The 8,789-nt window shown below is 36.5% G+C and overlaps 1 non-coding gene across 1 annotated transcript; it reads left to right on the plus strand.

Moving 5' to 3' along the window:
- Positions 1 to 5,248: 5,248 nt before the first annotated feature.
- Positions 5,249 to 5,355, plus strand: LOC133283908 (small nucleolar RNA R71). The gene has a single exon (XR_009747843.1). It is a non-coding gene; the product is annotated as a small nucleolar RNA R71 (small nucleolar RNA).
- The last annotated feature ends 3,434 nt before the right edge of the window (positions 5,356 to 8,789 follow it).

The following is an 8,789-nucleotide window of genomic DNA, read 5'->3' on the forward strand; positions in this document are numbered from 1 at the left end:
TCCATCAGTACCACTCAACCTTCCACAACCTGAAGCTAAGTCACATTGTTGTACTGTACCAAGTTATTGGGTGACCAATTCTTGCAAGCTTTTGAAGAAAGAAAGTTGACAGTAGGCCGTATGTAATGGGAGGGTTCATGTGACCTTAAAATTACCAGTATACGACAGGAAAACAGGATATATACCCTCTTTAAATATATTTGTATGGTCTCTGTAACCCTTACTTATATCAAAGTCATAATTGGAGGGAGGCAGAGACAGGTTAGGGACAAAGAGGATCCCACCTTCATTGAGGTTTGCCTTCTCAGAAGCCAAGTCTTTGAGAAAGTTGAACAGAGAGACACATACAGGTAAACACTTTTTTATTTTCAATATCAGACTCAACTTCAACTTGCTTAACAAACATAAAGTTACCGAAGAGTAGAAGGCAATCAACGAACGCAAGATGTAGGCACTGCCGTCACCGTTGCTTGAAGACACCACACTCTACTCCGCTTGCAAGTTTCCCTCTTCGTCTGTGCAAGTTTATGGTCTTTGGAAAGTGACAAGTAACAACTCTGCCATTTGGTACGACAATCTCACTTTCGCGCGCTTACGGGGGTACGCTGGTCATCGCACGCCAAGACTTTGTTCTCAGATAGCTAGATAAGACGCAAACCCACATAAGAAGTGGGATTATTTCGCCGGGTTTTTCGTTTCAGATAGCTATGCAAACTGGTGAAGTAGGGAAATGATTTAGATAGCCAAATTTAAAAGCTGTCGAACCAAACATGGTTGCCCAACATTCCCACTTACAATTTACCCATCTATCTCAAAAAACCCACCAAACCAAACGCCCCCTTAATGGATTTGCTGCAAGAGAATGACCCCATGGGGGATTCTCAATAAGGATGATCTCCCAAAGGGGTGACCTTGGATTTTAATGTGTTTTTGACAAACAAAGTGGTCCTAAGGGCTTATATAGTCGGAGACATCCTATACTCACTTAGAGCTGGCCCACACATTACAAGCCTCATACAATTAAGTCCGCAAGGGATGTAGTTAACTAAAGTAAATGAGTTGAGCTCTTAAGTTTGAAATATTTAAGCGTGAATGATGGTGAAATTCCACGTCAGTTAGAAGTGAATTAAGTGAGAACTATATAAGTACAAAATATATATAGACATATAACTTTAAGGTTTTGGGTTAAGTACATAATGAGTACCATTCCTAAGAGTAAGGGGTGTAATCAATACAGGCAGAAACTGTTGGGTTTGCTCTTTTACTAAAGCCCAAATGGGTTATTAGTATGAGAAGAGCCCAAGGAACCTAGAGCCCAATGAGCTAGGGTTTCTTGGAACCCATATAAATAGTACCTCTTAAGTCATCAGCCTCCAAGGTCTTTTTTGTGAGAAAGAGGCAAGCTCTGAATCTAATCAGTGCCCACACACTTCCCCTTCCTCCTCGAGAGATAGTTTGGAAGATCTGCCACAGTCCAGCTTCAAGAAGGTTGTTCGTGCTGCGGCGCTGAGGTGAGCTGTTCGTGAAGAGGAATCCTACAAAGGAAGATTCTACACGAGACCTGCGCACCGAGAGGTAATTGTGAAACAATGATGATTCGGTAAGCATACCAATGTACTAGGTCCTAAACCGCTTCCGCATAAATCTAAGATTTCCTACAGAAACTTCTATTATTGATGTATGTAGGATCTTTGCGCAGAGTACGGGTAAGGTCACCTACACTCTCAATGTTCTAAGTTGAAATATGATATTAGGCCACTTATTGTGGTTTGTCATTTAACCTTATGGTAAAGGTATTCTTTGAAAAAAGTTTTGGGCTCCTCGTATGATTCACAAGAGTAAGGGATGTAATCAAGTAAACAAGTAAACCATAGAAGCAGACACTTCTACTATTGATGTAAGAAATGTATGAGATGACCAAGCTAGTAAGCCAAAGAAGCGGCCAAATATTGGTTAAAACCAATGGCAGGGTTGAACATGATAGCTAGTGGTTTTGGATAGGTAAACCAATTGGTTTCGCTTTGGAATAAAGTTAAACTTATACATGTTCAGTCGTTAGTATTAGAACCACATGTCTTTGTCACCCAAAGTGTCAATTTCCTGGTTTGCAACAAGTCATGTTTTATTTCAAGACAAGGCGCACGCGGTTGTATCCATTGATACTTTGATATTATATGTTATGTGGCTAAAAGGATAGAATCGCCGCATAAAATTACTAGGCCTCAGCAATATTATATGATACATAATCAGCAATTGAATAGATGACATGATTTAATTGTATTTGTTAATATTTTCGTGTAATTATGTGTTAGTTTGAGCATCACAACTATTTATGTAAAAACATTTTTAAGGGTGTTGTTATCTTCAGGGTTGTTTGCTAACTTTTATTTTTTAACGATAAATTAATACATTATTAAGTTCTATTGTAAAAAACTTTATAATGACACCAGATCAAATTATAATTCAGAAAAGTGAAACTTTAATTGGCCATTAACTGGTTAATTTTCATACTAGCTAGTTTTTTTTTTAAGATATTCCAATCGGTTCGTTGCTTCGTGACTAGTCCGATTCGAGGGAATCTTACGATATCGGAGAGGATCAAACACATGCCCTCACCCCACCTGCTCAGGATTTCGAACTTCAGTTAATAATGTTCAAATTAAAATAATCTAAAGAGGCTTTTATGACTGATTTCTGTAAATTTATGTAATAACTTTTTCTTTAATCTTTCACGAATTCAAATTCAAGGTAGCCCATCTGTAAGTTTGTAACCTAAACCAACATCACTGATCAAATGTTGATATTAGGTTGCTGTATTGTCTTCTTACTAGCTAGAAAAAAGATTTAACATCTGCGGAAATTTAGCAGATGAATATATATTAATATATTGGTTTTGTTTTACTTAAAAATATTGAGTTTAAATTTGTTATATTGCGAGAGTGAAAATTTATATTATTATATGTATTGGCATATTATTTAAAAACTTTTTTTTTTCAAATAGTGCTTACGACAGTAAAACTCTTTTAATAATTTAACAATATAATTAAATGATAGTATAAATTTTTTTAATAGTACATAAAGTGAAATCCAAAAATAAAATATCTAAAGAATTAAAGCTATGTAAAATGTAACAAGATCTCCCTCCTTTGGCATAGGCAGATTCACCAATGGTGATCAAGTCCTTCATTTCCAGTACGAACTCAGGGTTTTCTCTCTGCTCTATATACCCAGAGTAAGGGCATTCAGTTATGGTTGGAAGGTGGAGTACTTCCTTGATGGCTTTAGGGGAGAATGAGACTTTCTTCCCTCTCACAACTACCTCATCAACTGTGTAACCTTGAGGTAGTCTCTTCGCATGGTACAAGAATTCAGCCACTAAGGAGGGGTAGAATTCTCGTGCGTCTGTGGCAAACCAGGTCCATTTCAGTTTGCTCAAAGCTTTATGCATGAAGGAGGGCAGAGGGGCTTTGTCTTTTAAGAAAATGTTCCTCTCTGGGTAGAGAGACACATTCTCTTCAGTGATTTCGGGTTCCTGATCATAGCTGGCCACATGGGTGATGGTTACTGAGAGTCTGGTCATGGATATAAACGAAGGAAAGGTTAGGGAAAAAATGCAGAGAAGGGTGATGAAGAGTAAAATTTTCTAAGTTAGCAAGAGAATGGTAAGGCTTGAGAAAGAGAAGATAAGAGTTTAAATAAACATACAGAGGAGGAAAAGTGAGGAGTTTTTCAGGACGTGGAGGGGGAACGTTACGAAATAAGTGGTCAAGGGTTAGTGGTATTCAATTGTTGATGATGGTCTGATGAGGTGGAACAGTTTAGGTCAAGATCGTGGGAGAGAGGGAAAGAGAAGGGGAGCAGTTGCATTAATGGCTGACTGGACAGTTACTTTTTGCAGGGCACATTTTCAAAAATTTGCAATGAGTGTAGATTTCATAACGGCTGCGTACCCTGGAGTGACTCAGCAGGGACAAATGTCCCTTTCATCCCTATCTCCTAAGCTCAGGGAACGTTCCCCTCCCTTGGTCTCTACTAAATCTATTATTTCCCAAAAAGAAATTATATGAATTACTATCAAAATAACAATATGAATATCTAATACCCATCATGGACTAAAAAATTGCAAAACATAAAATACAGAAATATTTAATTAAAGCAAAAAATAAATGTTGTGAATATATAATGATTTTATATATATATATATGGGTAAATATGGGTGTATGTGGTTATTGAACCATCCCAAAACTACGTTCCTGCTACGAAACATATTTCAATTATTTGGATTAGAGGTGAACATCAGATGTTCCCTCTCTTTTTGGGAGCTCTGTGGTTAAACTTAACCACCCCAAAACTTTATTTTTGTTAGAGAACAAAGATTATCACTGGGTTGCCTCTCAATCAGCGCTTAGTTTATTGTTTTTAGCTAGACATGTTACTTACCTCTCATTCTTCTGGTGAAGATGTTGAGGAAACTTCAGTGTCCCCTGGTAATTTTTCTGGTGCTCTGGTGTTGAGGCTAGCAGCTATCTGTCCCAGGTGGGATTCAATATTTCTGACCACAACATCGTTTCTGATAACATATTCCTTGACATAATTCTTCAAGGTATTGATGTGTTGGTCATCTCTGGGGAACGGAGCATAGTTGGGTCTTCTCTGTTGGTCATATGCTCCATTTTCCATGCTGCTACCTTGTTGGTATTGTTGCTGATTGTTGTATGGTCTCTGGTTCGTGGGAGGTCTCTATTATGGGTTATGGTTTTGATCTTTCACTATGGTGCCTCTAGAATTCTGATTGGTGTTGTGTCCTGCATGTTGATTGTCCTTGGCCTGGGTGAAGTTTATGTTCCCAAAATTTTCTGCATAACATACCAAGGCTGTAGATGGGCAGTCTGCTGAATCATGATGATCACCACATGATGAGCATGGTTCACTCTCAGTGGTTGTAAGTTGTAAGACTCTCATTCTTGGTTGTTCCTGATCAGTTTTTAGATTCTTCACCTCATTTATTAGTGCAGCCAGTTGGGCTTCCATGGTAGTTTGCTTGTCTAATTCTAGCATGCCTAGCTTCCTTACTGGGCTCATTCTTTCTAGTGGCCATTGGAGATATCTTTCTGCAGTACCTTCTATTATTTCGTATCTTGACTCAAGAGTTCCTGTGAAAAAGTATCCTCATGCAGCAAAATCTAAATGTGATTGAGAAGTATGATCAATCCCTTTATAGAAAGATTATAAAATTCCCCATTTCTCCACCCCATGGTTTGGACATTTTCTGATGATGTCCTTATATCTCTCCCATGCTTCATAGAGATTTTCTCCATAAAATATTCTGAAGTTAGAGAGCTCAAATCTAACATCAGCTTGACGAGATATAGGGAGAAATCTCTCTATGAACTTGTTAGAGAGTTCTTCCCATGAGTGTATAGATCCAGGGGTGAGAGATTTCATCCAGATTTTGGTTTTTGAGCCCAAAGAGTGAGGGAACAGCCTCATTCTCATACTCTCTTCTCTCACACCCTCAGTTCTGAAATTATCACAAATATCTTGAAAATTAGTGAGGTGTGTGTAAGGATCTTCTGCAGGGAGTCCATTGAAGACTCCAGCCTCCCTGATCATGTTAAACATGATGGGTTTTAGTTCAAAATTGGGAGCTACAGGGGGAGGATTACTCCTCTTTCTGGTCTGTTCCTTAAAGAAGCAGCTAGAGCTCTGAAGTTTTGTTCATGAGGCATCTCTTCATTGTTATTATTGTGATCAACCATGTTTGTTTCAAAAATATTTTCTCTGAGATCTCTTCTTCTCCTGTGAAGAGTACGTTCTGGTTCAGGATCAAAGAAGAACTCAGGTATTTCAGTGGAGTGGTGAGAATCTATTTCAGACTCTTTACTCATAAACCAAAAAACATAAATAGTATGAACAGCTGAATATGTAACAAAAAATGAATAAATGAAATATATACAGAGTATGTACTTAAAACAGTAATAAGGATAGAATTTAGTGAAACTATCCCCAGCAACGGCGCCAAAAAGTTGTTGGGTGTGAACTTGTTGGTTGCTTAAAATATTCTTATAAAGGACGTTCCCTTACTTCAGTTCATCAAGAAAAAACACATTCGTTCTCTTGACTTCAATCCAAGTGCGCAAGTGCACGCATCAAGTAGTAATAAATGGGACTATTAGTGCCCAGATTATTGTTCCCACGAGGATAACACTCTAAGTAATGCCTTAAACTATTTTAAAAAGAATGAAAATGAGAAGAAAAGTTAGTAACTTCTGTTTGGTCAAACTTTCCCTGCTGTCTTGACAATGTTCCTCAAGAACAGTAGGTTCAATTTGACAGGAAACAACTCTTCGCGTCGTTATATATGAAATCCTTCTTGATGAGAGAAGGAATGACAGTATTCATTAGGGATTTGTAGATACAAGATTGAATAAAGAAAATAACAATAGCAATAATAATATTTAAGAGACAACAATATGGAATTATAAAACAGTTTTTAACACAAGGAACGGATCCACGGTTCCATTCTTAAATAGTTATATTCCCCACTTAGGACTTAACCCTTTTGGCTTTGATCAGGTCTTTTCACTGCCAACTCTGATTCCTCAGCTCATGGACTAAATGGCTCACAAGTTTCCATATTCCTATGGCTCCCCTTGACTCCAACAGTTACTAAGCACAGGACCTTTAGTGAACGAGGTGGTTCCTTATTCCTAAGGCAACCAGCAGTGTTGTTTCCACAACACTGCCTTCCCCCTCTGATTAAGATGTCTGAAATCCCTTCCTTATGGAAGTTCCTTTCTTAGTATGCGTTCAATTTCCATTGATATGCAATGAATATAGCACACTTAACCAGAGAAATACAAAAGCTTCAGTACAAGAGTTTTGAAAATAGTTCTTTAAGAACTTCACAGTTTTTCCGTTCCACAAATAACTTAGCCCATGGCTAATACTCTAAACATAATTATTCCAAACTGAAATTCCATAGACCCGAGATTCAGTTCAGAGATAACGAATGGAAACAAAGAGAAATAACACGTTATATTAATCAGAAACAAGTTAGGTTACAATGAAATGTAAATGGAGAAGTATGGTTGTTGCTCGTGAGGAGTCTCAAGTGGGTAATACAGAATAGAGAAGAAGTTGTTGTCACTTAACTATTCCTAAAACTATACAACTGAAATGTAAAAATTACAAAAGAAACTAAGTGATCTCTTCTTAAGGAATTCAATGATTTTCTTCGTGCTGGAACGTCCTATTTATAGGCAGAAGAGTGGGTGGCAAAACTGGTAATTTTCATTGAGTTATTTTCTTGACTGCATGAAAGGGGCGGTGTGAACAGTGCTCAGAGGGACGCAAGTTGCTGGATGAGACACTTATTGTTGAGATTTTCCTTTTCTTCTGCAGTCCCTCATGCCTTGCTTTCCTCTTAACCAATAGGAATTCTTTATTCTCTGTCGTGCACGTTTCTTCCTACTTGATTGTTGTACCTCTTATGCTTTATGGAAGCTTCTTTTCAACGTTACCTGCAAAGTGTATGGAGAGATTGAGCTAGTGGAGCAGGTATATTTAATGTTCCCATTCCGTTCCCCTTTTTCTACTTTTCTCAAATAATTACATCATCATCCGTTCCCCCACTGTGTTTTTGTCCCAGAGATATAAACACGTGTTTTTAATGCTAAAGTTTCTCATCAGATGAAGGAACGGATGATATTTTGCCATCAAAATGAGCTTAGATGGGAACGAATTCTCGTCCCATCAATATCCATTTCCAGCCACAATTTAGAGAGAGTAAATATATCGGATATCGTAGAAGAGAATTAAGGGGGTGTAAATTGGTTAGGTTGAGCTAGTCTTTGTTTTGAATAGGTCAAATTTGTGTAAAATACTTTAGGCTTAGCGTGGTCTTTTAGTCTTGTGTAGACACCAATTATAAGTCTGACATGATCTATATATAAAAAACAAAAGCCTTGACTTAGGCCTCTTAATCTGTTTAAACCTATTTGGCATTTAATAATTAAAAAAATATTACTTTATTGTTCAAAATTATTAAAATAATAATTTTATTTAAAATAAATAATATGATATAGGCGATCTATAGGCTTATAAGCCCAGCATATAAAAGAAATCATATGACATGTTTTCTAAATGGATTTTTTTAAAGCCTCGTACCTAATCTATTTGACTGTATGTAATAGACTAAATCTAACTTGATTTAGGCTAGGCCGTAAATTCCTGTTTGGCTGTCTGATTCATTTACACACCTAAAGAGAAGCACAAGAAACTTACTCTAACAAGTTACGAGTTCCAATAGTTATATATTGTTTTTAGGTTTTGTTAAAGGCATGTGTTTTTAGGTAACACGAATTAAAATAAAAAATTAAATGAAAATTAAAATATTGCATATTTGAAATTTTTTAGAATATTTAAAATGATTTAATGATAAATATTCTTGTCATGTCTGACACTCCAACACGCGTTGCAGAGACTCAAAAAGGATTCAAAAGTTGCGTTGCGTTACGTTTTTAATTCCAACTATTAGATTTGCTGAATTACAATTACTATTTTATTGAGTTTAATATAAATATTTGTGATATCTTTTGTTTCTTTGCAAAATTGATGTGTATTATAAGTTTGTTAAATTATTGAATATTAAATATTATATATACTATATAAATTAAAAATATTATTTAATATCAAAACTTGTCCTTATGTCAAAATTTAATATTTTTTAAAATTAACGTGTCGAAGTGTCGTATTGTGTCATGTCTCGTGTTCTGAGTTGGTGTTGG

This window comes from Gastrolobium bilobum, unplaced genomic scaffold, assembly GCF_033153095.1.
Source record: "Gastrolobium bilobum isolate Gb01-03AN ecotype WA unplaced genomic scaffold, APGP_CSIRO_Gbil_v1 utg28738, whole genome shotgun sequence".
Lineage (NCBI taxonomy): Eukaryota > Viridiplantae > Streptophyta > Magnoliopsida > Fabales > Fabaceae > Gastrolobium > Gastrolobium bilobum.